Here is an 8,910-nt window from a genome sequence, read left to right as displayed (position 1 = left end):
CCTCCTCCACACACCTCTCTGCCTCTCTCAGCTTTTCCAGGTCTGCCACCTTGGCCTCAAGGAAATGAAGTCGTTCCCGGAGAGCCAGGAGCTCATTGCACCGAGAGCATACCCACGACTTCTGTCCAACAGGCAGATAGTCGTACATGCTGCAGGCGGTGCAAAACACTGGAAGTAGCACCACACACACACACTAAATTGCCGTGTGGATGAGCCCTTATTCACTTTACGATGTGCTAGTAAGCAGGAAAATGATACTGTTTTCAGGACTTGGGTTCCAGTTATTACCTGGAGGTGAACAAATCCTTCATCAATCACAACCCTGACTTCACTTATTGGCTAAAAAACCTGAAAGGGCATGGATTCAAGCAGCCAGCTTTTAGCTCATTTAACAGAAGTTGGGAGGGCTGACATTTTGGTGTATATCTCTTGAACCAGACCACCTAGGAATTCTTTTAAAATGAAAGCTAATAGTCTGGTGATTGGGGTGACAAACCCAGAGATTACCCCCAAAACCCAGAATCTCCAAGTGAAAACCAAAGACCTGGTAACCCCACCCCCAACAGTCAGTCAGCTTTCCATCCTCAGTAGGCATGCTCAATCTTCAGTGTGTGTGTATGTTTAAATCATTTTATTATTTGATTTCTTACTGCCCTTCAACATAAAGTCCCAGGGCAGGTTACAACAATTTAAAAATGCAATCTTAAAATCCATTTAAAACAAATTATAGTCAAGAGAATACAGTAGGTCCTGAAATATCTATCTATCTATCAGGTGTCAAAGTTCAGGGTAACGAGGTGTGTCTTCAGCATTTGTTGGTAACTACATAATGAAGGTGCCAGACACATCTCTGTGGGGAGACAAATCTACAATTTAGAGGTTTTACATAGAATGCCCTCTCACAAGTCACCACCCCATAAGCTTTTGAGCAGAACTACTAGCTCTTGGTGGAAGTACCAAGAGGTCTGTAGGGAAGGAGGCAGTCTTTAGGGCTTCCCTTAGAGTTATTTCCCCCCATAAAGATTTCTTTTTGGTCTTCTGCAAACTTTGAGGCTTCCCAGAGCCTGATGATACATCTATTTTGTGGGTGGGTGGGTCCATTTTGAATATGTAAGGACCAGCGCTCAGAGATTGCTATTAGAGTATATTAGGCTGATCACATCTCAGTAAGATTTACATGCATGTGAATAGACCCAGTTTCATTCACGTTCCATTTCTTAGATCCTGGAAGGATTTTCTTTCATGTCAAGAAACACATGCATAACTTGACTGGTACGTTAAGGCAAGCGACAGGCAACTGTTGCAATATGTACGGTGGTTCAGACAGTTGGGAAAGATCACATTCTCTTTTCTTGTCATTCTTATTTTAGTTCTTCCTTTGTAGTTCTTATAATTTGTCCATATTTGGAATATGCTACAGAAGATAAATGATTTTGAAAGACAAATTCATCATCATTACTCCCATGAGAGCCAAGGGTGGCTAACAATAAAAATATACGATGAACAACAAAAGTAGAAGCCTAACACAGCATACAACAATAGCCCTTCAAATGGTGTCATTCCTGTTATGCTCCAAAGGCCCATCAAAACTAATAAGCTGTTGTGGGGGAACAATCTGATCTCTACAGAGAAAGAGTTACGTACCCAGGTGTTTCCTATGAGAAGACCCTGTCTCTTGTGGTGACCCTCCCTGCATTCCCAGGCCATATTCCCTGAGGGCACCACAAGCAGGGCCTCCTCTCCAGACTGTAGAACCTGGGATGGCTGGTGGTACTGGAGAAGGCACTCCTTTGAGTACTTGGGTCCTAAGCCATTTCATGGAGGATAAAGTTTGATAACCAAACTTTAGGTGCAGGACACAGTCAGGTTTGTTGGACAGGAAGCCGCAGCTAGAACCACTCAGCTGGGCAAGTGAACTGTTCACCCAGCCGTGTTTGCCTGCTGCTGTTCTCCTAGAACCCTCCCACTGTGCCTGATAACACCGGCCTTTACACCAAGAGAGGAGAGAAAACATTTTACTTTGGGCTTGAAGAAATCTGCTTGCTGTGTCCAGCATTTGGCATTTTTAAAGAACTGGCTGCTGCTTATATTTTTTGTTGACATTTCACTGTACCCGATTTTTTTTTCATGTCTGACTCTGGTTCATAAGTTCTGATGATGTGTTTTAAATGTTATAACATTTATCAAAATGAATTCTTTGTTTGGATTGTTATATTGCGTCTGAATACTTGTTGGACTGTTACTGTCATGTTATATTGATATGCATGTTTTCTTTTGTGCTGTGAGGCACTTTGGGCACATTTGTGCAGAAAAGTGGCATACAAATTGAATGAATGAAGGAATGAAGGAATGAAGGAAGGAATGAAGGAATGAAGAAATAAGGCTATTAGTGGTGTCTAATTATGATGGCTGTATGTTCCCTCCAGGATCAGAGGAACCATGTGTCTGAATATCAATCACTGGTGGACAACAGAAGGAGAAGGCTATTGTCCTCATACCGTCCTTGTGGGCTTCCCATTGGTACCAAAGGGTCGCTAGACTGGATGGGGCTTTGACTGATCCAGCAGGGTTCTTGCCCTGTGGCAGCCCATGTTAACATAATAAATGTTTCTCCCTCTTCCCATCTTCATTTATTATTATTATTATTTATTTATTAGATTTATATCCCGTCCTTCTTCCCAGTAGGAGCCCAGGGCGGCAAACAAAAGCACTAAAAACACTCTAAAACATCATAAAAACAGACTTTAAAATATATTGCAACAAAACATCCTTAAAAACATATTAAAACAAAACATCTTTAAAAACATATTTTAAAAAACACACACAAAAGATTTAAAAACATCTTAAAAAGCAGTTCCAACACAGATGCAGACTGGGATAAGGTCTCTTCTTAAAAGCTTGTTGAAAGAGGAAGGTCTTCAGCAGGTGCCGAAAAGATAACAGAGATGGTGCTGGTCTAATATTTAAGAGGAGGGATACCAAAGCATAGGTGCCACTCCACTAAAGGTCCACTTCCTATGTTGTGTGGAGCAGACCTCCTGATAAGATGGTATCTGCAGGAGGCCCTCACCTGCAGAGCTTAGTGATTGACTGGATATATAAGGGGTAAGACGGTCTTTCAGGTATCCTGACCCCAAGCTGAATAGGGCTTTATACACCAAAACCAGCACCTTGAATTTAGTCCAGTAGCTAATAGGTAGCCAGTGCAATTCATTCAGCAGTGGGGTGGCATGTTGGCAATACCCTGCCCTGGTAAGCAGTGTCGCCATAGCATTTTGCACCAGCTGCAGCTTCCGGACCAGCCTCAAGGGCAGCCCCACATAGAGCACATTACAGTAATCCAACCTGGAGATTACCAGTGCATGGACAACAGTGGTCAGGCTATCCCAGTCCAGAAACAGTTGCAGCTGTCTTATCAGCCAAAGCTGGTAAAAGGCACTTCTAGCCACGGAGGTCACCTGGACCTCCAGCGACAAACGTAGATCCAGGAGCACCCCCAGACTATGGACCTGCTCTTTTAGAGGGTGTACGACCCCATCCAAGGCAGGCAACTGACCAGTTATCTGAACTCGGGAACCACCAACCCACAGCACCTCCGTCTTGCTATGATTCAGTCTTTAAGTGAGGAAAAGTACTTTTATGCAGATATTCAGACACCTAATTTCTATGCTTAGTGAGCTCCCCAGTGATGACAAAGTACTCCTGTGCCTTCCTGATTCATTCTCCAGATCTGTAAGAAGCCCCAAATCTTATGATCAGAGCACAGTATGTGAACTAATAAAGTAGAAAGCATTTTCTCAACCTTGTTAAGCTGGAACTTAGATTCATAACAGTCTTAAGGATGGATCTTGTTCCCTGCTATTTAGTGGCAGCAACATCAAGGCGAAGGAAAATGGAATAACTTGTTTAAGATCTAGCAGGCAGCTGCTGCAAAAAGAAATCCAGAACAGTAAAGTGTAGAAAGCCTTTAAGTTCAGGGGCGGGAGCAGAGAAGAATGTAGAAACATGATTCACACGCCTTTTTTTTGCATAATCTGCTCTGACTCAAATGTTAAATGTGCCTCTGTTACTGTAGATCATCGCCACCTAGAGTTTATCTTCCTTGAAGGAAATGGATGGTTGCACACTAAAATGGCTTTTCGGGGGCATGATATGCAACAGTGAACATCAATGTGTGACATTTTAAATCTGTTTCTGCCTTAGTTGTCTGGAAAATGATTCCCACGAAGCACATACCTTAGAAGACTGAGAATTAAAAATCAGTAAGAGTGCCTTGAGTTAATTGTGTCTAAAACATTGAGCGATTCCTACCAATGGCTGTAAGTGTAAGGGGTAAAGTGGGCTTTACATGGCAGCTAAATCATGTTCCTGACCCTCTCCAGGCAAAGGAGAACACTGCAAGAAGAAGACTAAGCTAGATTATTTCTAGGACACTAACAGAACAGAGCAGGTCATATGACAGGGCTTGACCTCATCCAGTCTTTCTCAACCTAATGCCCCCCTCCATGTTTTGGATTATGATTCCCAAATGGCTGGGGCTGATGGAAGTTGGATTCCAACAACATCTAGGGGACACCAAATTGGGAAAAGCTGACCTTACATATCCCCATGTCTTGCCTAGCCCTTCTTGAGTGCCTAGGTTTTTTTGGCCATCCCACCGATCACCTATTGACTCAGCAAGAGCAAGGTTGGACATCCAACCTTAAAAGGATATTAAACATGTTCAAAGTTCTTGTTCCCTTAACATTTGAACTCTGCTAAGTCACTTGGACACTGCTGTTCAGCTGGGAGGGGGAGCCTATGACCTTCCAGATGTTCTTGCACTCCAAATCCCATCAGACCCTGCAAGCATGGCAAATGGTCAGGGAATTATGGGAGTTTAGTCCAGCAACATCTGAAGTGCCAAAGGTTCCCCTCCGTGACTATACAATGTCACATGCAATGTATATATATTTACCTTTGTCATTACACATGTATATGGTAGGAAGCGGCAGCCAGCAACCATTCCCAGTTTCCTTACTGCACTTGGTCAAATCAATGTGCAGATCTATGGCATGTGGTGGAGCACGTACGATAGAGGTAAGCAACCTGCGTCCCAAGGGTCAAATGCACCTAATTTCTACCCTGATTGGTTCAGAACTCTGGCAAGAACAATCTATCCTTCTCTCCCCTGGCAGCCGGCTGGGTGGGGAGGAAGAGAGAGAGAGAGAGGGAGAGAGAGGGAGAGAGAGGGAGAGAGAGAAGGGGTGGCAGAGAAAGAAGAGGTAGTAGAAAGAGGAAAAAGCAGAGCAAAGGATATGGTTCCACCCACTTTTTACTCTGACACCACCCATAGCTAAGTTCCGTTCCACCCACAGCCAGCATGCAGCCCCTGACATATTACTCACGTGGGACTGTGGCCCTCAAGAGAAAACACAACAATGCTGCCCTCCGCTTGCATAAGGCATAGTTGCTTTTTCCTCCACAGAAGTAGCTATACAGGAAAATCATCATGTGTGCATTGGCTCGAATTCTTGCTTCTTTCCCAGTTCTCCAACTCTGATGACGTGTATTGCTATATTAAAGGACCATAATCTAATATGGCATCCTGCTTGAAATGTCATGAGAAAGGCTTAGCTCAGAGGAGGCACTGCTGAAAAAAGAAAAGGCTAGGAATCATTCAGTTTTACTGGAGAAAGACATTGCAATTGGCCCATTGCACAGATTCGATAAAACCTTCTGTAATCTAAGGGAGGTTCACATAAACCTCCCCCCCCCCCACCGGTGAAGGCCAGGTCAGGAGGGTTTGTGGGGCTGCGCAGGCTAGCCTTGCCCTGACATGCACTGTGGTCACCCCTCCCAGAGCCTGCATCCGGTGAAGAAACTCTTCCCTGCCATCTGCACATGCAGACGGTGTGGAAAAGAGAACATGGGTGCAAACTTACACATATACATGTGTTTGTGTGACAGAGTGTACACTTGTTGATTTATGCAGCTCCACTACTCTGTACAGGGATACACAGGCTGTATGCTCATTGAATAGAACACCCCTCTTCTGTTGCACCCCACTTCAGGTTCTCGCTGGCCTTTTGCCTGGTTGGGATGTGTTTCTGAACTGCGATTATGTCTCTTGCTTGCCTGGACGGAGGATGGAGATGTGTCTGTGGAAGTGGATGTGTAAAAACCTCTGACATTTGCTTGGCTGGAATTAGGGATGGCGGAGACCTTTGGTTCAGCTCCCATTGAAACCTGAATCTATCCAATTTGCACTTTACAAATCAACATGGGAACAAAACCCCACAGCCACCCTTTGGAATTTGCACTTCTCCAAATGTTCTCCAACTAAGCCTTGTTTGCATGCATGCATATATTAGGGGAATGTGTGCATGAAAATGAATATATTAGTGACCATGACATACAAAAATACATTATAGTAGGAGAAATTGCTTGCAAAAATGTGTACGTTAGTCAAATGTACATAGAAAAGTGTGTTTGTTTGTATAAATTTGCACTAAAGTCCTAAAGAATTATCATGAGGATTTTTTGTTTTTACAAAAATTGCAGATTGCTGCAGAAGCTGGAGGACTGAATTTAAGATTGGAAAAATGAGAAATGGAGAGAAGCGAAGCAGACAGATCCTCCCCTCCCTAGTTGGAGCGTAGCCAATTGTACAATGGTATGAGTCACAACTGTTACTCTGCTCACTTTTCCTACTGGCCCTGCCCATCATTGGCCATCAGCCTCCAGACAGTTGCCCACTAGGCTGAAAAAGGTTCCACACTCTTGCTTTAGAGTGACACTGAATTGATTGATTGATTGATTGATTGATTGATTGTATTTGTACAAATACAAGCTGAAGCTCTCTGGGCGGTTTACAGCAACTAAAAACATCAAAAACAAACATACAAATTTAAAACACATCTTTTAAAAACAATTTAAAACATAATTTAAAAAATTTAAACAATTTAAAAAACACATGCTAAAATGCCTGGGAGAAGAGGAAAGTCTTGACCTGGCGCTGAAAAGATAACAGTGATGGCGCCAGGCACACCTCATCAAGGAAATCATTCCATAATTTGGGGGCCACCACTGAGAAGGCCCTCTCCCTTGTTGCCATACTCCGAGCCCTCTGAGTAGGCACCCGGAGGAGGGCCTTAGATGTTGAGCATAGCGTATGGGTGGGTTCGTATTGGGAGAGGCATTCCATCAGGTATTGTGGTCCCAAGCCGTGTAAGGCTTTATAGGTTAAAACCAGCACCTTGAATCAAGCTCGGAAACATACAGGCAGCCAATGCAAGCGGGCCAGAATCAGTTTTATATGTTTGGACCGTCTGGTCCCTGTTACCAATCTGGCCGCTGCATTTTGCACAAGCTGCAGTTTCTGAACCGTCTTCAAAGGCAGCCCCACGTAGAGTACATTGCAGTAATCTAACTTGGAGGTTACCAGAGCATGGACAACTGAAGCCAGGTTATCCCTGTCCAGATAGGGGCGCAGCTGGGCCACCAACCAAAGTTGGTAGACGGCACTCTGTGCCACCGAGGCTACCTGAGCCTCAAGTGACAGAGATGGTTCAAGGAGAACCCCCAAGCTACGAACCTGCTCCTTCAGGGGGAGTGCAACCCCATCCAGGACAGGTTGGACATCCACCATCTGGTCAGAAGAACCACTCACTAGCAGCATCTCAGTCTTATCTGGATTGAGCCTCAGTTTATTAGCCCTCATCCAGTCCATTGTCGCAGCCAGGCACCGGTTCAGCACATTGACAGCCTCACCTGAAGAAGATGAAAAGGAGAAATAGAGCTGCGTGTCATCAGCAGGTAATATAAATATTAAGAAGGGAGGAGAAGCTTGCAGGAAACTCTTTGTCCAAATAAGCTGCCTGACAGTATCACTCTGCAATCTGAAGTTTTGGGAAAGTTGTTTTTCAGCTCTTTAGCCACCAGCAACTCATTGGAAATAATCTGATAATTGACCAAGATGGGCTGGGGAGCAGAATCCCATTACCCAGAAGAAGGCAGAGTTCCTGTCTGTTAATATTTGGTTAGGGAGGATAACCTTAAATATCCCCTTACGTGACCTTATCTGACCATGTTGTTTGTGAAATGCACAGTTGCAGCACGTGTGAACGGCATGGCTATCGCATGACAACCTGATGTCAACAATGCATGTTGGTGGACAAAAGAAGGACTGCCAGCTCACAAAACCTTCCACTGTAAGTTCTGAGCCAGAATGAATCAGCTTTTGCAACAGGCACGTGATTCCCTTGAGCCAACATTATATCGTGAATCAATTACTGCGCTCAGCCTGAGTTGTGGTTGGATTTCTCTGCATATCAAACAGCATTTGGGTGTTATGCAAGGTCACTATCCTCTCCCTGATATCCTTTCATAAGGCCACTACATGTCTGACACCGTCTTGGTTAGCTATTTATAGGCAGCCTAGCAGAGCAGCATACAGAGAACTGGGGCCAGTTTCATGGCACCTGGAACACAAGCCACTCAGATGCTCTCATCTCTCAGCTTAGCTGCCTTTTATCTCAGTGGGGGTTGATTCCGGGGAAGCTCCTAGAGTGGATTCTCTCCTTGGGTATTTTATTCACTTGGTGAATTTGGCTAAAGTCACTGCACCTTGGTGTCTTAAGAGCTGAACTGCACATAATAGAGGCAAATGTGTGTCAGAACATAGGAAGAGCCCTACAGGAGAAGATGAAAGGCTAATCTTGCCCAGCATCCCACAGTGTTTCCCACAGTGGCCAACCAGATGCCTGTAGGAAGCCCACAACTAGGATATGAGGGCAATCATCCCCTCCCTCTGGTGGGACAGAAAGAAAGACACCAGTTGTGTAAGGAAAAAGCTACTTCCAAGATTAAAGCAACAGTGTGTTTTTTTGTGTTTGTGTATTTTCTTTCCTTGACATCTGTTTATCTAGC

General features: G+C 44.3%; 1 long non-coding RNA gene across 2 annotated transcripts; it reads right to left on the bottom strand.

The window, feature by feature from the left end:
- Positions 1 to 666: 666 nt before the first annotated feature.
- Positions 667 to 7,953, bottom strand: LOC133382311 (uncharacterized). 2 transcript variants are annotated; one of them, XR_009761898.1, is made up of 3 exons: positions 7,753 to 7,953; positions 5,388 to 5,632; positions 667 to 1,414 (listed from the first exon to the last, which is right to left on the bottom strand). It is a non-coding gene; the product is annotated as an uncharacterized LOC133382311 (long non-coding RNA). The 2 variants fall into 2 exon arrangements; XR_009761899.1 differs by having other exon boundaries at positions 5,388 to 5,629.
- Positions 7,954 to 8,910: the final 957 nt, after the last annotated feature.

This window comes from Rhineura floridana, chromosome 3, assembly GCF_030035675.1.
Source record: "Rhineura floridana isolate rRhiFlo1 chromosome 3, rRhiFlo1.hap2, whole genome shotgun sequence".
NCBI lineage: Eukaryota > Metazoa > Chordata > Lepidosauria > Squamata > Rhineuridae > Rhineura > Rhineura floridana.
Note: the sequence above shows the minus strand (reverse complement) of the source record. Positions and strands in the feature narration are given on the sequence as shown.